The sequence below is a fragment of the Cherax quadricarinatus genome, chromosome 3, assembly GCF_038502225.1.
Source record: "Cherax quadricarinatus isolate ZL_2023a chromosome 3, ASM3850222v1, whole genome shotgun sequence".
NCBI lineage: Eukaryota > Metazoa > Arthropoda > Malacostraca > Decapoda > Parastacidae > Cherax > Cherax quadricarinatus.
This window is the reverse complement of record NC_091294.1, coordinates 70,709,414-70,736,913: the sequence shown is the minus strand read 5'-3', so window position 1 is coordinate 70,736,913 and position 27,500 is coordinate 70,709,414. Positions and strand designations below refer to the sequence as shown.

The 27,500-nt window shown below is 38.4% G+C and overlaps 1 protein-coding gene across 5 annotated transcripts in view; it reads right to left on the bottom strand.

Moving 5' to 3' along the window:
• LOC128705417 (female sterile (1) homeotic) overlaps window positions 1-27,500 on the bottom strand; it is a 684,385-nt gene that overhangs the window by 455,752 nt on the left and 201,133 nt on the right. Inside the window, exon 1 of one of the 5 annotated variants that reach the window (XM_070092343.1) lies at window positions 20,531-20,639. The exons of the other annotated variants lie outside the window; for them this stretch is intronic. The gene's annotated coding sequence lies outside the window, so the exon portion shown is untranslated. Of the gene's footprint in view, window positions 1-20,530; window positions 20,640-27,500 lie in introns of those variants that run through there. 5 annotated transcript variants of the gene reach the window in all.

Sequence of the window (27,500 nt, the reverse complement as noted above, 5' to 3'; positions counted from 1 at the left end):
CTCCAGGTGCCAACACCCTCCCATTCATCCTTACTACTGCACCAGCATTACCATCATGGTGCCTAGAGACGATCATCATTTGTGTTTTCCCAAGCTGATATAGCTCTTAGCTGGTGATTTATGTAGCTTAGTGCAGCTGGCATTTCTTCTCTTGGATAAGTGAATGTCAGTGTACAGTCGTCTGCATATGAATGGGATTCTGGGATGAGATGAAGAAGGTCGCTGAAGCAGACATTCCATAACAATGGTCCCAGTACGCTTCCTTGTGGAACACTCACTCACTCACTCACACTCACTCTCACACTCACTCACACTCACTCACACTCACTCTCACTCACTCTCACTCTCACTCACTCTCACTCACTCTCACTCACTCTCACTCACTCTCACTCACTCACTCACTCTCACTCACTCACTCACTCTCACTCACTCTCACTCACTCTCACTCACTCTCACTCACTCTCACTCACTCTCACTCACTCTCACTCACTCTCACTCACTCTCACTCTCACTCACTCTCACTCACTCTCACTCACTCTCACTCACTCACTCTCACTCTCTCTCTCTTACACTCTCACTCTCTCTCTCTCTTACACTCTCACACTCTTTCTCTCTCTTACACTCACTAGCTCACTCTCTTACTTACACTCTCACTAGCTCACTTTCTCTTACACTCTCTCTTACACTCTCTCTCTTACATTCTCTCTTACACTCTCTCTTACATTCTCTCTTACACTCTCTCTCTTACATTCTCTCTTACACACTCTCTCTCACTCTCTTACACACTCAATATACATGCACTCTCTCTCTCTTACACTCTCTCCCTTACACTCTTACAATCTCACTCACTCTCACTCTTACAATCTCTCTCTCTCTCACACACACACTCTTACATACTCACTCTCTTACACTCTCACTCACTCTTACACTCTCCCCTTGCTCATGAGGCAGGGAGTGTGTGACCTAGTAATGACCAGTGAGGAGGCAGAGCCAGGAGCTATGGCTCAACCCCTGCAACCACAATTAGGTGAGCACACGCGTGTGCGCACGTACGCACACACGTGACACAGCTGTCTTTTCTGACCATTTTGGTTGTTTAAGGCTATGTACAAGGAATGCTTTTAACATTACAATTGTTTGAGTGTATTTCTAAAAACATGAAATAAGTCACTTTGATTGATTTTACTGTGTTATATACATGGTATATATACTGTATAATTTTTTTTTTTTTTTTTACAATTATGGTCTTCTACGGCTATGTGCAATGAATACTTATATTACAATAGTTTGAGTATAATATTCCTCAAAACATAGAAATTATTTACACAGTTTGATTTCATTGGGTTATCCTGGATGAAATATAGTTAAGTGTACTTTGTGACTCGATTCCACTGTATTGCAAAATTGTAATAAATTTGGAATGACTAAGTCATCTTCATGCCACTTGCATACACTGTTTGATGGTGGGGAAGCTGGTGCTGAAACAACACTTCCTGATTTCTTTGTTTACTTTTGCTAGTTAAGAGTACTAGTATGTCGGACACAGTACCAGCAGCTATGTACTAGTACAACTAGCCCTCCACTTCCGTGAGCTTCGAACATTCACGAATGCCCAGCTGCCCAATCAATATACAATATATAAAATGTTTTCAGGTGTTTTATGATTGTTTGTGGTTCAATAGGTTAAGGAAGCAGTATTGTCAGGCTAAGTAAATGCTATTACGTATTATATTTCCCTACGATATATTTGCGCATCAAAACATTTCTGAACGCTACATTACAGTATAATTATACAGTGGACCCCCGCCTCCCGATATTAATTCTTTCCAGAAGGCTGTTAGGGTGCCGTTACCGAACGAATTTGCTCCCATAAGGTATATTGTAAATTAGATTAATCCATTTCAGACCCCCAAAAGTACACTTACATAATTGTTCGAGTTGGGAGCTGTTCGTAAGTCGGGGGTCCAATGTATTTCGCTACATCATATCTGTGCATCAAACATTCACGAATCTTGAAAATTCGCAAGGTTCTTGATCTACTAACCCTTGCGAATGTGGAGGGCCTCCTGTACGTCAAACAAAGTACCAGCACCTACGTACTAGTACTACGTCGGACACAGTACCAGCAGCAAACGTTCTAGTATGTCAGACACAGTACCAGCACCCAGGTAACACTATGTTGCACACAGTACCAGCACCTGTGTATTAGTATGTTGGACATAGTTTAAGAGTTAATGACAAAGGAGCCAGGCTCCATTCAAAGTTTTCAGAGTAGGTATGATAGGGCCCACAAGGCTAGGAGGGAGTAAATTTGGCATGTGACAAGTTGTGGGGTAGGGCCACAAGCGAGGCCTCGGCCCATGTAATCACATGTAGGTGACTACAAGGATCAACAGGATGAAGGATGTACAGTGGTCCCTAAATAATCATCCAGCCTGATAGTCATCCATTTCGGAAATCGTCGCGTTATTTCCTCTAAACATTGGCTCGCAAATGGTCCGTTAACTCGCTAATCGTCTTTTGTCCTGGACGCGTACTCACGGCTCTGAGCCACCTCGGCCTCCCTTCCCAGCCAGTGTGCCATTGTTTACCAGTGAGCGACGGTCCCCTCACGTGTTCATACGAAATATTTCATAATATTCCATTCATTTTAGTGCTTGCAAGTGCTAAATAAGCTACCATGGCTCCAAAGAAAGCTCCTAGTGCCAAGCCTTTGGTAAAGGTGAGAATATGATTGAATTTAAGAAAAACATCATTGAACAATACGAAAGTGGCGTACGTGCGAGCGAAATGGCCAGGATGTATAACAAATCCCGTACAACCATATCTTCCATCATAGCCAAGAGAAAGGAAATCAAGGAAGCTGTTGTTGCAAAGGGGGTAAATATGCTGACAAAAATGAGATCACCAGTACTCGAAGATGTTGAGAAGTTATTATTGGTGTGGATAAACGAGAAACAATCAGCAGGAGATAGTATTATGACGTCGATTATTTGTGAAAAGGCTAGGCAGTTGCATGACGATTTGGTAAAGAAAATGCTTGCAACTAGTGGCGATGCAAGTGAATTTAAGGTGAGCAAAGGCTGTTCAAGGAGTACATAGAGGCTGAAGGACTGAAACCTGAACAAGTGTTCAATTGTGACGAAACAGGCCTCTTTTGGAAGAAAATTCCAAAGAAGACCTACATTACTCAAGAGGAAAAAGCACTGCCAGGACACAAGCCTATGAAAGACAGGCTGATGCTCATGTTCTGTGCTAATGCTAGTGGGGATTTCAAAGTGAAGCCATTACTAGTGTACCATTCTGAAAATCCCAGAGTGTTCAGGAAAAACAATGTTATGAAGAGTAAATTGTGTGTGTTTTGGAAATCTAATAGTAAGGCATGGGTCACGAGGGAAATTTTCGTCGAGTGGTTCAATGAAGTGTTTGGCCCTAGTGTGAAGAATTACCTCCTGGGAAAGAAATTGGATCTCAAGTGCCTCCTAGTAATGGACAATGCGCCTGCTCATCCTCCAAACTTGGATGACCTAATTTTTGAGGAGTTTGGGTTCATCACAGTAAAGCTCTTGCCCCTGAATACCACTCCTCTCCTCCAGCCCATGGACCAGCAGGTCATTTAAAACTTTAAAAAACTCTACACCAAAGGTATGTTTCAAAGGTGCTTTAATGTGACCTCAGACACTCGCTTGACCCTAAGAGATTTTTGGAAAGAACACTTCAGTATTCTCCATTGCATAAGCCTTATAGGTAAGGCTTGGGGGGGAGTGACCACCAGGACTTTGAACTCTGCTTGGAGAAAATTGTGGCCAGATCGTGTCGACAAGAGGGATTTTGAAGGGCTTGGGGCTGACCCTGATGAGCCTATGTCAGTTGTGAACTCTATTGTGGCATTGGGGAGTTCCATGGGGTTGGATGTGAGTTTGGAGGATGTGGAAGAATTGGTGGAGGACCACAACGATGAGCTCACCACTGAGGAGCTGCAAGACCTTCAGCAGGAAGAGCAACAGATCACAGCTCAGAATCTTGCTGCAGAGGAGGAGGAAGAGAGATGGAAGAAGTTGCCTTCTTCAGAAATTAAGGAGATTTTTGAAATGTGGGGTAAGATGGAAAGATTTATGGAGAAACATCACCCTGAGAAGGATGTTGCAAGTCATATCAGCAACTTGTACAGTGAGAGAGTCTTGGCCCATTTTAGGGAAGTGTTAAAGAGACGCCAGAAACAGAGCTCACTGGACAGTTTTTTTGCGAGACAGGACTCCAGTGACTCTCAAGCTGGTCCTAGTGTCATTAAGAAACAGAGAAGAGAAGTAACCCCAGAAAAGCACTTGGTACCTGAGGTGTTGATGGAAGGGGATTCCCCTTCCAAAGAATAACTAATGCAATCTGTCTCCTCAAGTCTTCCATACACTAAGAAGATTCGCCAATAAAGTTAAGTGTTATGCTGTTAATGTTTCATTCATCATGTCCCATTGTATTGTTTAAGTACTACATCTATATTTCATGAAAAAATTTTTTTGTTTTAATATTTCTGGGTGTCAGGAATGGATTAATTGTATTTACATTATTTCTAATGGGGAAAATTGACTGGAAAATCGTCTATTTCAATAACAACATAAGAACATAAGAAAGAAGGAACACTGCAACAGGCCTACTGACCCATGCAGAGCAGGTCCATGTCCCCCCCCCCCAACCCTTGGAATTAGACCAATGACCCACCCCCCCAGATTATCCCAATGACCCATCCAGTCTGGTCATCCCCACTCAACGATGGAGCACTGTACCAGACCCAGCAGCACAAGCTAGTCAGGTCCAACTCACACCCACCCACACCCACTCATGTATTTATCTAACCTATTTTTAAAACTACACAACGTTTTAGCCTGAATAACTGTACTCGGGAGTTTGTTCCACTCATCCACAACTCTATTACCAAACCAATGCTTTCCTATATCCTTTCTGAATGTGAATTTTTCCAACTTGAAACCATTGCTGCAAGTCCTGTCTTGGCTGGAAATTTTCAGCGTGCTATTTACATCCCCTTTATTTATTCCTGTTTTCCATTTATACACCTCGATCATATCTCCTCTAATTCTACGCCTTTCGTGAGAGTGCAGATTCAGGGCCCTTAGTCTATCCTCATAGGGAAGATTTCTGATACATGGGATCATCTTTGTCATCCTCCTCTGTACATTTTCCAGATCATTTATATCCATTCTGTAATGCGGTGACCAGAACCGAGCAGCATAGTCTAAATGAGGCCTAACCAAGGATATATAGAGTTGAAGAACAACCTGAGGACTTCTATTATTTATAATTCTAGATATGAAGCCAAGAATTTTGTTAGCTTTATTGCGAACACTAATGCACTGTTGTCTTGGTTTTAAATTACTGCTAACCAGAATTCCTAAATTCTTTTCGCAATCAGTAGTATTAAGATCTACATTATTTAGTTTATATGTGGCATGGTTATTTACCTGTCCAACATTTAGAACTTTGCATTTGTCAATATTAAACTGCATCTGCCACTTCTCCGACCATTGCATCAGTCTATTCAAATCATCCTAGAGTGCTCTAATGTCCTCATTAGAATGACTTGGACTGCCTATTTTGGTGTCATCAGCAAATTTGCTTATGTCGCTATTTATTCCCTCATCTATATCGTTTATGTAAATTGTGAACAACAATGGACCCAACGCTGACCCCTGAGGAACACCGCTTGTGACATGCTCCCATTCTGATTTCTCCCCATTTATGCAAACTCTCTGCTGTCTATTTGTCAGCCATGCTTCTACCCAGGAAAAAATTTCTCCTCCTATTCTGTGTGCCTTAAGTTTCCTCAATAGCCTCTGGTGTGGAACTCTATCGAAAGCCTTACTGAAGTCCATATACACAATATCATATTCATTACCATGATCTACCTCCTCAAACACCTCAGTGAAAAAAGTTATTAAATTCGTAAGACAAGAATGCCCCTTTGTAAAACCGTGTTGAGAATCATTAATCAATCTGTGCCTGTCAAGATGGCCACGAATTGCTTCGGCAATTATTGATTCCATAAATTTTCCCACTATGGAGGTAAGGCTTCTTGGGCTATAGTTCGAAGCCAAGGACCTGTCACCTGCCTTGTAAATAGGTATTACATTTGCCATTTTCCACTTATCAGGCACTATGCCAGTTTGTAGTGATATGTTAAAAAGATTAGCCAAAGGTATGCTAAGTTCCTCTTTACATTCCTTTAACACCCTTGTAAACAGTTCATCAGGGCCTGGGGATTTGTTAGGTTTTAGTTTCTCTGTTTGTCTGAGGACCATGTCACTAGTTACCACAATCGTACATAGTTCATTATCATCCTGTTCTACATATTCTATTATTTCAGGAATATTGCAAGTATTTTCCTGGGTGAAAACTGAGAGGAAGTAGGTATTGAGAATTTCACACACATCCTGATCACTGTCAGTGATCTGACCAGAGTTACTCTTAAGTGGGCCACTCTTGTCCCTAATCTTACTTCTGTATACCTGAAAGAATCCTTTAGGGTTAGTCTTTGAATCCCTTGCGACCTTAGCCTCATAATCCCTTTTTGCTTTTCTTATTCCTTTCTTTATTTCTTTCTTTAATTGAAATAATAGTCCCACTTCCAGGAACGGATTAAGGACGATAATTGATGGACCACTGTATATAATATTTTGTGCTAATCACTGTATTAAACAATGACAGAGAAAACTTGTAATAAAAAATAGCAATAAACTCGTATAGGTGTGGTCATGAACCAGGCCACAGGGGGCACTGATCCCTGGAATACCCTCCAGGTAGGTAGGTAATATGTGAGAGTCAAGTGTTAGTGACAAGAGAAAAAATTTTACATAATTAAAATATATGTACATGCATGCAAGAATGCACTGCTTATTGTATTCCCACCTCCAGAGATTCCACTCACCAACTACCTCTCCACACACATACCCCTCCCCATGCCCCCCCCCACACACACAGTAAGCCTAACTTCACTAGCAGTGCCTATATAACTAGTTTCATGTAACCATGCTAGCTACATTTTAAATGCCTTACCTTTGTATCTCACAATTTTTGGGGTAAAAAAGCATTCTGACCTTAAAAGCTATCTAACACTAGTCATAATACTGTAACTGTAGCACAAGCAGACACCACTCCATGTTACCTCCCTCTTTGTTAACTTGGATTACCTTCCAAATTACACTTGCATTAATTCATATAAAAATACAAGTGTGATACAAGACAAATGTGAAGACATACCAAGAACCAAGAGATGACATGAGGAAGAGCCTGCCAATGTACCCATTGTTATGTACATTTTACAAGAATACACAGTACTCTCTCATTTTGTCATACTCAACTGTAATATTGTATTATACTACTAGTTAAAACCTGGGAGTGCATGGGAATACATGCAGTGAGCAAGCCATGCAGCTATACAAGCACATTTCAAATAATTACCCTCAATTATGTAATTTTCAAGATGCTTTTCCAGATAAAACTGCTGTTACTTACTAGTACTTTAAGCTTCATGTATATTAGTGAAATACAGTGAAATGCACACAAACTTTAAAAATTTTTATATATAAATCAAGAGAATTAAGAGGATGTGTGTAGCTCAAGTGAGTTTACTAAATTAAGTACAATAACTACATACATTATAGTCATTATTATATAAATCATACATCTTCACCATAAGTGTATCAGCCCAAAGAGTTTCAGGTGCTGGGTGATCAGCCATCAAAGTTTCCTAAAATTATCAAAGTGAGAGCCAACAGGAGTAGAGAAGTGTGTTGATGTGGTTCTGAAGGCAGTAGTACTGAAGATACTGGCTGCCACTTTCCAAGAACATCCATAATCTAGTCTGTTTAGCCAGTCAAGGCAACATTTAAGATTTGTGCATTTGCCCTCCATTAGCTTAGTCAGTTAGCAGCAGTCAGCATTTCAGACAGGTCCATGAGAGTGCATGTTTCGTCATCATCTTCATCTATGTTGGATCATCTATCACCTTCAGTAAGTCTTCTACGGACATCTCTTCACCATGGGACTCAATGAGCTCCATAACGTCGTCTTCAATCAGGTCGGCAAATCCCTTCCCTGTAACACGTTTAGCAACTTTGAGAATGTCGTTCACTTGTTTTCTCAGATGCAGGGAATCCAGAAAAGACGTACATACACTGCAGCCAACCATGTTTACAAACAAATTCATGGTGGTTGGCTGCACTTCATCCCATACATGCTTGATGTTCTTAAGTGTGTCAAGGAAGGAATAGCCTTTTTGCAAGTCACAAACTGAGGGTTTGTCTATATCAGACACATTCATGTGTGTGCAAGTGAATGCCTCACGTAGAAACTCCCCAATATGTGGGTATGTCCTCCTCATCAAGGGGCTGCAACAGAGGTGGCACACTACTTGGAAGCAGGAACATCGTTTTTACTGTTTGGATGTAAGTCAGGAAGAGTTATAGGTGTTCTGGGGCACTGATGAGCACAAATAATGCTTTCAAGGCAATGCATTATCACAGAATTATAGCTCAACCTCAGCACAAACATTTAAGAAACCAGTCATACATCGAGTAATTTCCTCGAGTTTTGATATATGTAGTACTTCCTAGTAGACTAGTTGAAAAGCCTTTGTGAAATCTCTCAAGGCATGAAAATTCTGTGAATGGCAAACCAACAAAGGTTTATACTGGCAATGCCAAAGAATGAGTGTTAACCTGTCTTGCATGCTTCAACCCTGAAACTGTCTTATTCTTGTCTTACATGAAATGTTCCAAGAAATTACATCCCAAAATAAAGTAAATACCTAATTTGTACCTATAAAAATATAATTTTTCTGTAATTTTCCAGTAGCTGTGGCACTTAATTCATCCTCTTGTAACCTATTTCACTGTTAGCAAAAAAACTTTCTAGTGTCCTATCAGCTCCTCAGTTCACACCAATGAACTCTTATTCACCCTCCTCCTCCTCGTCATCAGCCACTGAAGGCTTACCTAAAGCTGTCTTCGAACCGAAACTCAGGTTTTTAACTGTGCAAGTTATCTTACGGCTCATCTTTGGACTACCCCAAAGATTTTAGGTACACACCCTATAATACCACCACATTTCAATTCTCATCTAACGTGTTGTACACAAATTTCTGCATGTCGCCAACCTTGTTTTTCTAGAGACCTGCTTCCACTTTCTCCCAATTCCATGAAATGGCACTCATCCACATTAAATTCTTTATTACAATTATCACTACACATGTTCAACCTATTTAATTCCTGTTTCAGGGACTTAGTCACACTGTGTGTGTGTGTGTGTGTGTGTGTCTGCGTGTGCGCGCGTGTGTGTGTGTGTGTGTGTGTGTGTGTGTGTGTGTGTGTGTGTGTGTGTGTGTGTGTGTGTGTGTGTGTGTGTGTGTCTGTGTGTGTCTGTGTGTGTGTCTGTGTGTGTGTCTGTGTGTGTGTCTGTGTGTGTGTGTGTGTGTGTGTGTGTGTCTGTGTGTGTGTGTGTGTGTGTGTGTGTGTGTGTGTCTGTGTGTGTCTGTGTGTGTGTCTGTGTGTGTGTCTGTGTGTGTGTGTGTGTGTCTGTGTGTGTGTGTGTCTGTGTGTCTGTGTGTGTGTGTGTCTGTGTGTGTGTGTGTGTGTGTGTGTGTCTGTGTGTGTGTGTGTGTCTGTCTGTGTGTGTGTGTGTGTCTGTCTGTGTGTGTGTGTCTGTCTGTGTGTGTGTGTCTGTGTGTGTGTGTGTCTGTGTGTGTGTGTGTGTGTGTGTGTGTGTGTGTGTGTGTGTGTGTGTGTGTGTGTGTGTGTGTGTGTGTGTGTGTGTGTGTGTGTGTGTGTGTGAGAGAGTCTGTCTGAGTCTGTCTGTCTGTCTGTCTGTCTGTGTCTGTCTGAGTCTGTCTGTGTGTGTGTCTGTCTGAGTCTGTGTGTGTGTGTCTGTCTGTCTGAGTCTGTGTGTGTCTGTCTGAGTCTGTCTGTGTGTGTGTGTCTGTCTGAGTCTGTGTGTCTGTCTGTGTGTGTGTGTCTGTCTCTGTCTGTCTGTCTCAGGTTATTTTGGGATCTGGCATGCTATTGGAAATTAATCAATTATTATTATTACAATAAAAAAGAAGAAGCACTAAACCTCAAAGGCAACACAGCGTGAAATAAAGCAAAGAAATAATGATGAAAGGATTCAGGTAAAACAGTCAGGTGATGGGAGGTAGTATGCATGCACTCTGGCTGGGGATACTGCAGTCTGAAGAAACATTTGAACTGTAATGCACACAAACTTCCAGTAAGAGTGATAATGAATAAATGATGATGCATGTTACTTTGAAATCCCATGTTGGTGGGAAACAGCAAATGTGGTTAAAAAAAAAATACAGTAATTCATATAAATTAAGATACTGCCAGGACAAGAATCAATGTTTATGGCACACTGTTGATGACATTTCTCCATTAGGTCACTGTTCACACTTTCCTTTCAAACTGAGAAAAAATCTCCAATACAATGTTTCTCTCTCCATTTTTTTTTTTTTCATCTTTCTCTAACAGAACATTCAAGAAGTTTCACAGCAATGCTTGTCATTGAGACCAGTGTAAAGTTCAAAGGATATTACCTGTTACCTTTCTGGAATATTGGCAAAATGTATAGTTGTTTACTTAATTTGTTGTGTGAAATCATTTTTTCCCCCAGCCAGCAAACTGGAATATCACTGGTTTTCCTTTTGTTTGACATTATCAATGTCCATAAATTAGAAAGGATGAGGACAATATCCCCAAAAATCCCATGTAAACACAGTCAGCAGGCAGTATGACCACTCAAGTATTAAAGATATGTGGCAGAGCAAAAATTTGCCTAGTTATTTTTTGGGATTTAAATGTCCATCATATTTTAGGTCATACTGAGCTCTGTCTCCAGATTTCTGGGAAGAAAATAATGCCCAAAGAAGGGAGGTAAGTGGAATGAACACAAGATTTCCCTCAGGGAATAGGAAAACAAATGCTGCCAAGTGTGAGACTAAGGTCACAAGGGATTCAAAGACTAACCCAAAAGGGTTGTTTCTGGTATACAGAAGTAAGATTAGGGACAAGAGCGGCCCACTTAAGAGTAACTCTGGTCAGATCACTGACAACGATAAGGATATGTGTGAAATTCTCAATACCTACTTCCTCTCAGTTTTCACCCAGGAAAATACTTGCAATATTCCTGAAATAATAGATATGTAGAACAGGACAATAATAAACTATGTACAATTGTGGTAACTAGTGACATGGTCCTCAGACAAACAGAGAAACTAAAACCTAACAAATCCCCAGGCCCTGATGAACGGTTTGCAAGGGTGTTAAAGGAATGTAAAGAGGAACTTATACCTTTGGCTAATCTTTTTAACATATCACTACGAACTGGCATAGTGCCTGATAAGTGGAAAATGGCAAATGTAATACCTATTTACAAGGCAGGTGACAGGTCCTTGGCTTCGAACTATAGCCCAAGAAGCCTTACCTCCATAGTGGGAAAATTTATGGAATCAATAATTGCCAAAGCAATTCATAGCAATCTTGATAGGCACAGATTGATTAATGAATCTCAACACAGTTTTACAAAGGGGCGTTCCTGTCTTACGAATTTACTAACATTTTTCACTAAGGTGTTTGAGGAGGTAGATCATGGTAATGAATATGATATTGTGTATATGGACTTCAGTAAGGCTTTCGACAGAGTTCCACATAAGAGGCTACTGAGGAAACTTTAAGGCACACAGAATAGGAGGAGAAATTTTTTCCTGGGTAGAAGCATGGCTGACAAATAGGCAGCAGAGAGTTTGCGTAAATGGGGAGAAATCAGAATGGGAGCACGACACAAGCGGTGTTCCTCAGGGGTCAGTGTTGGGACTGTTGTTGTTCACAATTTACATAAACAACATAGATGAGGGAATAAATAGCAACATAATTTGCTGATAACACCAAAATAGGCAGTCCAATTCATTCAAAAGAGGACACTAGAGCACTCCAGGATGATTTGAATAGACTGATGCAATGGACGGAGAAGTGGCAGATGCAGTTTAATATTGACAAATGCAAAGTTCTAAATGTTGGATGGGAAAATAACCATGCGACATATGAACTAAATAATGTAGATCTTAATACTACTGATTGTGAAAAGACTTTAGGAGTTCTGGTTAGCAGTAATCCTTAACCAAGGCAACAGTGCATTAGTGTTCGCAATAAAGCTAACAAAATTCTTGGCTTCATATCTAGAAGTATAAATAATAGAAGTCCTCAGGTTATTCTTCAACTCTATATATCCTTGGTTAGGCCTCATTTAGACTATGCTGCTCGGTTCTGGTCACCGCATTACAGAATGGATATAAATGATCTGGAAAATGTACAGAGGAGGATGACAAAGATGATCCCATGTATCAGAAATCTTCCTTATGAGGATAGACTGAGGGCCCTGAATCTGCACTCTCTCGAAAGGCGTAGAATTAGAGGAGATATGATTGAGGTGTATAAATGGAAAACAGGAATAAATAAAGGGGATGTAAATAGCGTGCTGAAAATTTCAAGCCAAGACAGGACTTGCAGCAATCGTTTCAAGTTGGAAAAATTCAGATTCAGAAAGGATATAGGAAAGCACTGGTTTGGTAATAGAGTTGTGGATGAGTAGAACAAACTCCCGAGTACAGTTATTGAGGCTAAAACGTTGTGTAGTTTTAAAAACAGGTTAGATAAATACATGAGTGGGTGTGAGCAGGTGAGAGTTGGACCTGACTAGCTTGTGCTGCTGGGTCTGGTGCCATGCTCCTTCCTTGAGTGGAGGTGACCAGACTGGGTGGGTCACTGGGCTAATGGGGGGGGGGGGATATGGGCCTGCTCTGCATGGGTCAGTAGGCCTGTTGCAGTGTTCCTTCTTTCTTATGTTCTTGTGTTCTTATAAGTATGTGAGTTGCACACCTCTACATACACCCTATGTGATCTAATATATTCAAGCTTAATTTGAGTCAGAGAGCAGCTTGCCAACAGCCATAGAGTAACAGGTGTTTGCCAACTTTTACAGTGTTTATCTCAAAGATCTGTATCTCTGAGGTCAGGGTCCCTGATGCAGTTCTACATCATGAGCTCAGCTTGCTCAGATAAACTGCAAGTGGTAAATATTGGCCTAGTTATGAGAGAATGGGTCTGTGCAGTATGTGCGCACCATATAAAAGTAATCCTGCCCCACACGGTGCAAGAAAGGGAAAACTAAACTATGACCATATGTATGGTTTAGAACAGCTACTTTGTGGTGTTTTCTTGGATGGTTTTGATGGTTTTATTGGCTGTTTCTTGGTATCAATTGATAGAATGGAAGACATACTACTGAAATAGATATAAATTTGGTTGGCTTCAGGACTGAAATATTTGATCTTTGCTGACATTCCAGAGGACAGTTAAGGCCCCCTACAACCCACAGGTTGGAGGTGGTCCGATTCAATTTATCGGGATGCTGAAAACCATCAACACCCTTTCCTGGTTTATTTTATTAGCTGAGTATATCTTCTATTTTTGTTTGAAAAATAATAAAAAATCAAAGGCAGTTGTAATACTGGGACACGACTAATGAACAGAAGAAATGTGGTTTTAGTTCCTGGAAAGTCTACAATGTTTATTATGGACTCTATTTTTAAATAGGCTTTTTCTTTTTTAATTTTGTGTGAAAATGGCCAAATTACCCAATTCTGATCATTTTACTGGGTGGTTTTAATAGTTGAATGAGCAGTTTCTTACACTCAATCTAAAGAATGGAATGAATACTACCAAAATAGCTAAGAATATGGTTAAACTAGAACAATGGAATTGGCCTACAATAAGAATCAAAGAGGATAAAATTGCAGGTATGAAAATTGTGCCAAGACTGCTTTGTGCCAATGTAATTCTGTGAGTTTTCTATCAAATTTCATATCTTTCGTGTCTTTCCCTTCAGAAATAGATTCTCTATCATTTCAGAAACAAAACAAATGGAGGGAAGGAAGAAGTTGATTTTCTTTTTGACACAGAGCAATTTCATTTCTGAGTTCTGGACAGTGAAAGGGTTAATAGAGAAGCCTTGCAGGAGTGAAGACCACCACATGCTCATGATCTTGCCATGGGCTAGGACATCCGAAAATTTGGTTTCAAGAAAGGAGCACTGTTCAATGTCATTATGAGTCTCTGTACCTATTAATCTTTTCAGGGTCCAGACCCCAGATCTGAAACTTGTTCTCAATGTCCAAAAAAATCTCCCTCCCCACCAAACAATTATTTTTTCTTATGAAATGGTAGAGAATCTTTTTCCAAAGGTAATGACATCAAAAGTACGAAATTAAATGAATAATTGACAGAATGACGCTAGCGTGAATTTAGTAATCTCGGGGCAATTTACACAGCTGCAATTTTGCTCACTTTGAGCCCTGTTTTATGCCAATTCCATTGTTCCAGTCAACCATATTCTTAGCTATTTTCTTATTATTCTTTCCATTCCATTGACTGAGCACAAGAAACCGAACATTCAACTATTTCAACTACCCAATAAAGTGATCAGGATTTGGTAATTTGACCAATTTCACACAAAATTCCAAAAATAACAAATTGAAAGTACAGTCCATAATAAACAATGCAGACATTCCTTTGTTCATTAGTCACATCCCCAGCCCTCTCCTATTCAGCCTCTCCTCACTTCGCGACGTACTCATTTAAAACGGGTTCTCTGACCAGTTTGCATACCTAAATAATGTATATTAGAGCTGATTTCCTCTATTCTATTAATTTCAATATACAGTACACTACTGTATACACATTTGAAAATCTACCAGAAATGTTATAAAAGTGACATTAAAACAATATTGAAGATAGGGGACACAAACCCACTACCATTATAGTATGCTCCTCACTTAGCAACAAATTTGTTTAACGACGCGGTCCCAGATATGGAACTCCATCGTTAAGTGAGGAGAGGCTGTATTACACTCGCTTTTCATTCTGAATTCTTATTCAAACAAAAAAAAAAATAGAAGATTTGCTCTATTTCTTAGATAATAAGAAGTAACCTGGAAGGATTGTTCATGGTTTGCAGCATCCCATTAATTGAATCAGACCTAATAAAAACCCATAAAACAGATTAGGAGTTGTAGGGGGCTTTACCCATCTTCAGGAATATTCTCAAAAATCTATTATTTCTGCTATGTTGAGCTTATTTTCAAGCTACTTCCAGTCCCAAATTCAATGAAAATCAACTAATATGTCTTCTATTCTATCAAATGATTCTAAGAAATTGAGAATAAAACCATTCATCCACTTGAAAATACACTGCAAAGTCACTATATTTAACCATACACACAGTCAATTTTGTTTTTCCTCATCATGCACTGCATGGGGCAGGATTTCTTTTACGTGGTGCACACACTCCAAACAGACCCATTCTCTCATATCTAGGCCAAAACTGAACATTTACGGCTAATCTGAGTATGCCGAGTTCATCACATAGTATTACAAGACGGTCCCTGAGCTCAAAGCCATGATACTACTGCATGGGCCATGAAAGGGTTAAGAAAATATTTTATCAGAATGGCCAGAGTTCATGTGTTCCTGGATTCAAACTTCCCTGCATCAATAACCAACCAGCCTGTCTGTCAGGATTGTAGTGCATTAGCATATGAATGTGTCTCCCCACTACACTTTCCTCATACCTTCCCCCACTGTGTATGTACAGGTGGGTCCCACTTTTGCAACAAGTTAAGTTCTAGGCTACAGCTGTAAAGCAAAAATGGCTGTAAATTGAAACATAGCCTTTTTTCACTTTCAAATACATAAAAACCTGATAAGGTGTTTGCACTATCATATATTAAGTAAGCAATAAAGGTAGGCCAAAAAATGCACATACACACAATACTTAGCTTAAAATATTTTCATTCTTAGCTTACAGCAACTGGAAAACATTTATTTTAAGAAGTCTGAATAAATGAAGAATGGGTTTATCAGGCTCTGATCCACAAGGAGGCCTGGTCACAGACCAGGCCGCGGGAGCGTTGACCCCCGGAACTCTCTCCAGGTATACCAGAACATAGCTGCATTAGCAAAATAGTGTAAAGCAAAGTACTGGTTTCAGAATTCAGAGAAAACTGGATGCAACTGAACTGAAACTCTAATTCTGGTGTGTATTCCTATATAAAAATCATCAAGGCTTTTCAAATAATAGCAGTTTTTTAATAATGAATATAAAGTAGCATATTTTTTTCTCACTGCTACCTGTCTTGTATAAATAAAATATGTTTCCCTTTGGTCAAGTTTCTGAGACTTTATTTTAATATGAAATTTGAAAGCTATATCTAATTTGCTAGTTGGGCTCTTAATTTCCATTTTTAAATACACTCAGACGTGAATGTCATATATAAGCACTTGTACAACACTTGTTCATTTGAAACACTAACAGTGGTAGACACACGTATCACTGCAATATAGTACAAATATTAGTTCAACTATTTTTTGTAAACATGTATCATATCATTAGGCCATTAATGTACATGTAGGACATTTGCACATTATGAGCAGCACATCAAACTTTAACAGCATATACACGATTATTCACATTAATCCTAGCCCCCTTCCTCTCTCTCTCTCTCTTGCACAGGCTTTTACAAGGTAAGATCCTTGAGACAATAATCTCAAGACAAATGACAGTTTTTTTTGACTACCAATCACTACTTTGTGATTGCCAATATGGCTTCAGGAAAGGTTATTCTGCTGCTGATCTGTTGTTAAACCTCTTCACTAAGTGGCACCAGTCACTGGATGAATCCAAAGTCAGCTGTGTGGTAGCACTGGACATTGCTGTGTGGTAACACTGGACAAGCTAGGGATCCTTAACCTAACCTTGTCAAACCAGGTTAAGGATTCCTAACTTTATTGGCAAGCTAAGAGCTGTTACCTACATCAGCTCATTTGAAAGCATTTTTATTGTTATGAGACATACAAGTGAGGAACAGGATGAAGTTGGAGCCATCTGTGGGCCAGCATTTTCATTTGATCAACTGACTTTAACTCGGTGACATCATTATGCTGTACGAATGTGTTCCAAACTCGAGTCATCCTGTGTATATATGATCTCAGATGGAGTGATGTTCTGGAGAAGGGTACAGCCAGTGAAGTTGCTGCTTTCTGCCCGTCTTGTGGCATAAAAGCTTGTTTCTCGCTGTCCTCGAAGTGGATCCAAGTATGGTACTTTGACAATACTGACCTTGTACATAACAGTAAGGCCACCCACATCCCTCCTGTGTTGAAGGCTCTGCTGAAATGACAGATCTATCCAGGATGGGTCCAGGCGAGAGATGAGATGTCTTGCTCTGTTCTCTACTCTGTCAAGCAGTCGCAGATCAGAGGGGTGCAGGCAAACCAAGAAAGTGGAGCATACTCAAGGTGTGAGCGTACTTGTTGCCTCGTACAGAATCTTGCAACCCCTACTGTCAACCAGATGCGAGATACGGCGAAGTGCTGTAAGCTTTCTGGCTGCCTTGTTTGCAAGATTTACAACATGGCTCTTCATGGTTAGTTTGGAGTCAAATTTCACCTCAAGGATATCAACTTCTTCTCCAGGTGCCAACACCCTCCCATTCATCCTTACTACTGCACCAGCATTATCATCATGGTGCCTAGAGACAATCAACATTTGCATTTTCTCAGGTGCAAATGTTATTTGCCATGTATTTCCCCAAGCTGATATAGCTCTTAGCTGGTGATTGATGTAGCTTAGAGCAGCTGGCATTTCTTCTCTTGGATAAGTGAATGTCACTGTACAGTCGTCTGCATATGCATGGGATTCTGGGATGAGATGAAGAAGGTTGTTGAAGTAGACATTCCAAAACAATGGTCCCAGCACGCTTCCTTGTGGAACACTTGCCTCAATAGGACGTCTTACTGATTCTGTTCCATTGAGAACTACCCTTAGAGATCTACCATGAAGGTAATCACTGAGGAGACATAGCACAGAGCCTGCAATTCCCAGTGCTTGAAGTTTTGCTAAGAGGCCCTGGTGCCACACCCGGTCGAAAGAGCCAGCAATGTCCAGTGCTACCACACAGCTGACTTTGGATTCATCCAGTGACTGGTGCCCCCTCTCTCTCTCTCCCTCCCTCCCTTTTTTCTCTCCTTCCCTTTCTCTCTCCTTCCCTTTTTTTTTCCCCTTTCTCTCCCTCCCTCCCTTTCTCACTCTCTTTCACTCCCTCCCTCCTTTTCTCACTCCCTTTCTCTCATTCTGTCCCTTTCTCTCTTTTTACACAGGGCTTTACAAAGTTAGGGTAAGATTCCTAACTTTATTTACAAGCCAAGAGCTGCTACCTGCATCATTCTCAAATGTTATTTCTCAAATGGTTTATTTACAAATATTTCTCACTGGAACACTATTGAAATCTTTTATAATAAAAGACATATTGCATTTATCTATTTCCTGCTTGAAAAATTCACTTTATAGTCTAATGTTCTGCAATTTTGCAAATCAGAAACCAAACTGTTCAACAGGTTTTCCAGCATTAAGACAATAATGCTTGCCAGTGATAATTAACTGTGAACAGAGAGACTACTTGGTTTCAGAAGTCACTGCCCCTACAGCCTGACCCTGGAGTAGACCTACTTGAGGATAGCTTATTTAGTCAGGCTATCTATGCTAAGAGAATGTAGTCCAAAGTAAGCATCACAATTCAGCACATCACAGATGGTTAGGAAGAACATTTTTTTTTTTTCTTATAAATTTTTTACCATTTTTCATCTGTACTCTAGCTTACTGTCTTGCAACAAAATCCTCCCCCCCCCCCCCTAAAAAAAAAAAAATTAGAGAGTACATAAGCTTGCCACATCTGTACATTATTTTTAAGTACCAAGTGATATCTTTTGTGGTACAATGGCAGTTTTTAAAATCCAACATTACCTATTTCAACTGTTGTTCAGTAACTTTAATTTTAACTTCAATTTTGTTTTGAAATGGTGGAAACTGCTTCATATGTCTTAATGTGTCGTCTTCTGTGAACAAACACTCAAACTTACAATTGTTTCTTCATCCAATATGAAGATTCTTCACTTCTTCATTCTTTTTATATTTTGTCTCATATTTTTATCACAACTCCTGTATTGTATTTTGCCTTTACTTCTGTACATGAATAATTCTTTCAGTCACATAATTATCTTAATACATGTATTATTAAGTTTAGGTCTCATGTCTCGCACTCCAACAGCCATCTTGATGAAGCTGTCTGAGCATCTACCTGATCAGCCAAACTGCTGCTGCTCAAAGTACAATTCAACCTAATTATTATTACTTAGCTAATAAGGTAATTAAAGAACCTTGCAAAGTCTCTATTAAAACTGTCACTTTAGTTCTCATATTGTTCCACTTATCATGTGTAATAGGAGAGTAGATGCAACTTGTTAAACTTTATTTCATGATTTCTAAAGCAAACTAGCTCCTTAATATTTACTATCGGTTATTATTCCACTAATAAAGACACAGCTTTTGAACTGCATAATGCTGATGTTAAGGGAATGAAGAACAAGTTTTTATTATGATAACATTTCCCACAGGCAAGTTATGCCTTGATAAAGCTTTAGCTTAAGTAAAACATTATGTCAATAACAAGATTATTCTGCATACTGCCTTCATACCCAAGCTACTGAAATGTGTCTTCAGTGTTCTCTAGTGAACATTTTCATGCAAATGACAGTAGTAATTATTAAACTCAACAAAATATTTTTTTACTGTCAGTTGTAATTAGAAAACAGAGAAAATGTATGATTAAGGATTCTGGAGAGACAAGAGCTCCTGGCAAACATACTGAATTTTGTTCATGTTCTTTAAGACTTGTGTAACTAAGGTACAATTCTTACATTATTGATATCTGTAATCAGACTAAACTTTTGTGCATAATTTTATAAAATAATAAATTGCCAATTTTGCAAATGATGTTTCATATTTGCTCATTTTAGAATTCAAGAGTAAACTACCAAGCATAATTAAACCTAACATGAACAATGACAACTTATCAACCTTCTATGTTTTTTTATGTTAATTCTTTATGAAGTAGAGGAATCATATGAATGAGTGTTCAAGCAAACCTTGACTTTTTGAAATGTCATCTTTAATGAAATCATGCCAACTGCTTTTCTGCTATGACAAATCACCATCAAATATACTGAAATATATATTGTTTGCATACACTTCAAAAAACAGTTTTCATTATGTCTGACACTATGTGGCAATGAATAAAACATCTGAAGAGGATACTAAGAGAACTACTCATTAGAAAATGAAGAAGAATACATGAGACAAAGAGAGGTGAAGGGTCAGACAAATTCTAAGTTCTTTGCTGTCACTAACTCAGTTGACCTCTTATTTATATTTTCTTCATTAAATAAAGAGTAAGCTATGTAGTTTCAAATAATAGTTTCCCACACCCATGCACACCCTTAAGAAGCCAGGTATGTACAAATTAGTTTATAATCGTGAAAAACAATTGTAAAAAAGTATTAAAATATTACTAAGAAATTACTTGTGACGAATTTTACAAGAAGTGACGAGTAGCACGTTGCAATCACAACCTGAGGACCCAGATTCAGTCCTGGGTGACAGGTAGAGTTGGTTTGCGAAGAGGTGATCACTCTGAAATCCAAAGGTATCGGACTAGCTAACCCCTTCTCGCTTTAGCGGATGACAACTCACGGTGTGGGACTTATGGTACACAGTGTTGGCCAACTTCACATGCTGTATAATGCTGGCTTCATTATACATTTTGTAATTATCATATAAGAGTAAATATATATATATATATATATATATATATATATATATATATATATATATATATATATATATATATATATATATATATATATATATATATATATATATATATATAATATATAATATATATATAATATATATATAATATATATAATATATATAATATATATATAATATATATAATATATATAATATATATATATATATATATATATATAATATATATATATATATATAATATATATATATATATATATAATATATATATATATATATAATATATATAATATATATATATATATATATATATATATATATATATATATATATATATATATATATATATATATATTTATATATATATATATATATATATATATATATTATATATATATATATATATATATATATATATATATATTTATATATATATATATATATATATATATATATATATATATATATATTATATATATATATATATATATATATAATAATATATATAATATATATATATATATATATATATTTTTTTTTTTTTTTTTTTCAACAAGTCGGCCGTCTCCCACCGAGGCAGGGTGACCCAAAAAAGAAAGAAAATCCCCAAAAAGAAAATACTTTCATCATCATTCAACACTTTCACCACACTCGCACATTATCACTGTTTTTGCAGAGGTGCTCAGAATACAACAGTCTAGAAGCATAAACATATAAAGATACACAACATATCCCTCCAAACTGCCAATATCCCAAACCCCTCCTTTAAAGTGCAGGCATTGTACTTCCCATTTCCAGGACTCAAGTCCGACTATATGAAAATAACCGGTTTCCCTGAATCCCTTCACTAAATATTACCCTGCTCACACTCCAACAGATCGTCAGGTCCCAAGTACCATTCGTCTCCATTCACTCCTATCTAACACGCTCACGCACGCTTGCTGGAAGTCCAAGCCCCTTACCCACAAAACCTCCTTTACCCCCTCTCTCCAACCCTTTCGAGGACGACCCCTACCCCGCCTTCCTTCCCCTATAGATTTATATGCTTTCCATGTCATTCTACTGTGATCCATTCTCTCTAAATGACCAAACCACCTCAACAACCCCTCTTCTGCCCTCTGACTAATACTTTTATTAACTCCACACCTTCTCCTAATTTCCACACTCCGAATTTTCTGCATAATATTTACACCACACATTGCCCTTAAACAGGACATCTCCGCTGCCTCCAACCGTCTCCTCGCTGCTGCATTTACCACCCAAGCTTCACACCCATATAAGAGTGTTGGTACTACTATACTTTCATACATTCCCTTCTTTGCCTCCATAGATAACGTTTTTTGACTCCACATATACCTCAACGCACCACTCACCTTTTTTCCCTCATCAATTCTATGATTAACCTCATCCTTCATAAATCCATCCGCCGACACGTCAACTCCCAAGTATCTGAAAACATTCACTTCTTCCATACTCCTCCTCCCCAATTTGATATCCAATTTTTCTTTATCTAAATCATTTGACACCCTCATCACCTTACTCTTTTCTATGTTCACTTTCAACTTTCTACCTTTACACACATTCCCAAACTCATCCACTAACCTTTGCAATTTTTCTTTAGAATCTCCCATAAGCACAGTATCATCAGCAAAAAGTAACTGTGTCAATTCCCATTTTGAATTTGATTCCCCATAATTTAATCCCACCCCTCTCCCAAACACCCTAGCATTTACTTCCTTTACAACCCCATCTATAAATATATTAAACAACCATGGTGACATTACACATCCCTGTCTAAGACCTACTTTTACCGGGAAGTAGTCTCCCTCTCTTCTACACACCCTAACCTGAGCCTCACTATCCTCATAAAAACTCTTTACAGCATTTAATAACTTACCACCTATTCCATATACTTGCAACATCTGCCACATTGCTCCTCTATCCACTCTATCATATGCCTTTTCTAAATCCATAAATGCAATAAAAACTTCCCTATCTTTATCTAAATACTGTTCACATATATGCTTCAATGTAAACACCTGATCTACACATCCCCTACCCACTCTAAAACCTCCTTGCTCATCCGCAATCCTACATTCTGTCTTACCTCTAATTCTTTCAATTATAACCCTACCGTACACTTTTCCTGGTATACTCAGTAAGCTTATTCCTCTATAATTTTTACAGTCTCTTTTGTCCCCTTTCCCTTTATATAAAGGGACTATACATGCTCTCTGCCAATCCCTAGGTACCTTCCCCTCTTTCATACATTTATTAAACAAAAGTACCAACCACTCCAACACTATATCCCCCCCTGCTTTTAACATTTCTGTCATGATCCCATCAGTTCCAGCTGCTTTACCCCCTTTCATTTTACGTAATGCCTCACGTACCTCCCCCACACTTACATTCTGCTCTTCTTCACTCCTAAAAGATGGTATACCTCCCTGACCAGTGCATGAAATTACTGCCTCTGTTTCTTCCTTAACATTTAAAAGTTCCTCAAAATATTCTCGCCATCTACCCAATACCTCCATCTCCCCATCTACTAACTCCCCTACTCTGTTTTTAACTGACAAATCCATATTTTCCCTAGGCTTTCTTAACTTGTTTAACTCACTCCAAAATTTTTTCTTATTTTCATTAAAATTTCTTGACAGTGCCTCTCCCACTCTATCATCTGCTCTCCTTTTGCACTCTCTCACCACTCTCTTTACCTTTCTTTTACTCTCCATATACTCTGCTCTTCTTATAACACTTCTGCTTTGTAAAAACCTCTCATAAGCTACCTTTTTCTCTTTTATCACACCCTTTACTTCATCATTCCACCAATCACTCCTCTATATATATATATATATATATATATATATATATATATATATATATATATATATATATATATATATATATATATATATATATATATATATATTATATATATATATATATTATATATATATATATATATATATATATATATATATATATATATATATATATATATATATATATATATATATATATATATATATATATATATATATATATATATAGATATATGACACAGCAGTACAAGTGATGCAGGGCTAAGTGCTACAACTGAATAAAAAACTTCATTAAACAGTAAGTTCAAAATTAATGAAAATTTATTGTTGCATATGGTGTATAAATAGGTAAAGCTTTGTAGGTTAGACAGGTGTTGACAAAGAAACAATCTATGATGTTAAGTCAGAAACATCCAGGAAATACACTAAATACCTGAAACATGAAGAGTTGTGATACCGACTATCATTTGATTACTATTTTTTCTCTGAAATTCTGCCACAAGTACATAGTTATCATGCAGTTCTGAACTTCGAGCATGTAGTGGAACTGAAGGTAGAAGGAAGTACAGAAGGTGAAGGGAATGAAAAGCCAAAATTTAGAAGGGGGAATTTTGAGGCACTGAGAGACTTCCTGAATGTAGTGGATTGGGACAGTGAATTGGAAGGAAAGTCAGTGGGCAAGATGATGCAGTACACAGCTGGAAAATGCATGATGATAATGCAGAAACAACAAAGATATGCAAGAAGGCAAAAAGAGTCAAGGATAAGAAAGGAAACAATATAGAAAGAAAAGAAGAGGGAAGTGAGTTGACTGACCAGAAACAAATAGGCTAGAGTGAGGAGAGAAACTGAGAGACAATCTGAGGATGATGTAGCAGCAAAAGTGAAGTGTGAACTAAAACTACCTCACAGTCACATCAGAAGAAACACGACAGTAAAAGACCAGGTAATTAAACTGAGGAATGGGAGGAAAGATCTCAATGACAATGAAGTCTGTGTAATGTAGATAAAACAATTTAAAGGGGGCTTCTCAGAGGAAACTGGGGTAATAACAGAGAGAGTATGGAACAGTGGGCACTGATAAGTACTAGATGACATCCACACAAAAGGGGAAGAAGTAAAGAAACTTTCGATAGACACGGATACAACAAAGGCAATGGGACCTGCCAATGTATCGCCATGGATTCTGCTGAAGAGTAAGAAAGTATTGTCTAAACCACTAGCTATGATCTACAATAAGTCAATGGATATGGCACATTTACCACAGCAAATGTAATCCCTGTAAATAAGAAAGGAAACAGTCAGGAGGCATTAAACTCCAGACCAATTTCTCTGACAAACATACTTTGGAAGGTAACAGAGAAACTTATCAGGGAGATTGGTAGAACACCTGGAAAAAAAAAAAAAAAGTACCTTCATAAACAATAACCAGTATGGATTTAGTGATTGCAAATCTCATCTTACCAACTTGCTGGAGTACAATGACAATAATAGATGTGTGACAAGAGAGAGGTTGGGTGGATAGCTTTTTTTTTTTTTTTTTTTTTTTAACTGAAGAAACAGTTTGATAATAACCCACAAGAGGTTGAGCCACAAACTTAGAGAATAAGGTGAGAATGACAGGGAACATACTCTGGTGGATTAAAGAGTATCTTAGGGAAAGAAAGCAAAGACCGACTGTCAAGAAAGACATCAAAATGGGGAAGAGGGACTAGCAGCATTCCGCAAGAATCAGTATTAGGACCAGCACCATTTCTGGCTTATGTTAACAACATTCCAGATGGGACTGACTCAGATATACAGTGGTACCTCGGGATACGAACTTAATTCATTCCAGAAGGCTATTCGAGTGCTGATACCAAACGAATTTGTTCCCATAAGGAATAATGTAAATTAGATTAATCCATTTCAGACCCCCAAAAATACACTTACAAAAGCAATTTCAGTTATGTGGTTGCTTGAGTTTAGCCCCAGTAAATGCGAGGTCATGAATATTGAAGAACTAACAAAAAGATCAGAAAGACCATAAACAGGGTATAGACTACAGGGACAGAGGCTGTAGACTTCACTCAGTGAAATAGAGCTAGGGGTGAGCATAGTCCCCACTATATCACCAATATATCATCAGCTGAATATTCTCTGCAAGCAATGTTTGCCAGACAAAGCAAAGAGTAGCCTTCAGGAATCTTAACAAAGGGTCATTCTGGGCCCTTTACATGATATACATCGGATCCACCGTGAAGTATGCAGCACTAGTACAGAACCCACACCTATAAAAAAGGTGATTTAAGCAACTGGAGAAAGTCAAGAAGTATGCAACAAGGCTTGTTCCTAAGCCAGGCAACAAGAAAGGCTAACAAAATTGGACCAAACAGCACTGGAGGACAAAAGAACATACAAAATATTGAGGGAATTGTCAAGGTTGGCAGGGATTAAGCTATTTGAGAAGTTAAAAGTCGCTGATAAGCCACAAGGATGTTAGGAAGTATTTCCTCAGTCTCAGAATGGTCGGGAAGTAAGATGATCTTGGTGAGAAGCTGTGGAGGCAGGCCTCCACATATAGTTTTAAGAGTAGGTACAATAGAGCCCATGATGCTAAGAGGTAGCAATTCTGAACTGTGGCAAGTTAAGAGGCAAGGCCAAGATCTGAGAACTGACCCCTGCAACCACAAATAAGCAAGTACAAATAGGTGATTTCACACACACACAAGGGGAGGGAGAGAGGAAGACCTCACTGCAGTGTTAATCATCACAACAGTAACAGGAATTAGTTAGAAAGAACACCATGAAAATCTGACCAGGTATGTATTTGTAGTGTAACTTGCAAGTCTTGGATAATCACTCCATATGGAGAACCCTATAAACTAATGTAAGCTATAATGCTAAGAGAGCACTTAAATATTTAAATACAGCCAAAGGGAAGAAATGTATCCACATGATGGAGAGGTTTCTGAAAAAACTGCAAGTTCTGGCTAGGTTTACTCATGGTAAGGCTTAAGATATCTTGTATGTACAGTAGGTCCCTGACTTACAGTGTTCATGCATATGATATTTCACCTTTACCATAATGAAACTTTGGAACCCATTAATGACTTATCAACACATGCTATAATAGAACTTTGGAACCCTTTGATGACTTATGAACATGTACTGTGAGAGGTCCTCATGCCACGCCACACCACACCTCATACTCACCACTTCATAACACCCTCCCCCTCTCCCTCTCTGAAATAGTGCAGCCACTGCCTGTCCCCACACAAGAACACTGTATTGTAGCTCTGTTCTCTTCATTAAACAGTTACTGAATGGTACTAAATGCAAAACATAAAAACATGTATGAAATAGGGTATGGAATATTACTGGTCATAAATACATCCTCGACTATAACAGTGTATATGTACACAAATTACCAGCATATATGTAATTTGGATCATTAACTAGACACAACTAGCATATAAGTTTTAGTCTCTTATGTGAGGGGTGTGTGTGTATTGTTCCAGTAACAGTATTGTGCCCTTTTATTCTTCATCAGTGAACAGAAAAAAGAATTTCTGAATTCTAAGTTGTAGATCTACTGCATACAAGACAGAAAAAAAAACAGAGTAGGGAAGATGACAGAGACAGCAGAAGTTAAGAACTTAGGATTTCTGAGCACTGCCCTATGTAGCAGCAGAGGCAATAACTAAAGAGAATATATATATTAAGTGCTACCTTACTTCCCTATCCCTTTATTTCCATAAGCTAGGAAAATCCTTCTCTCATTAATACTTTACTATTTTGTGAAATAAAATACAGCCTCCACGGGGAAGTGGAGTAGAATTCTTCCTCTGTAAGCCACGCGTGACAAAAGAGGTGACTTAAATGCTGGGAGCAAGAGGCTAGTAACCCTTCCTCCTG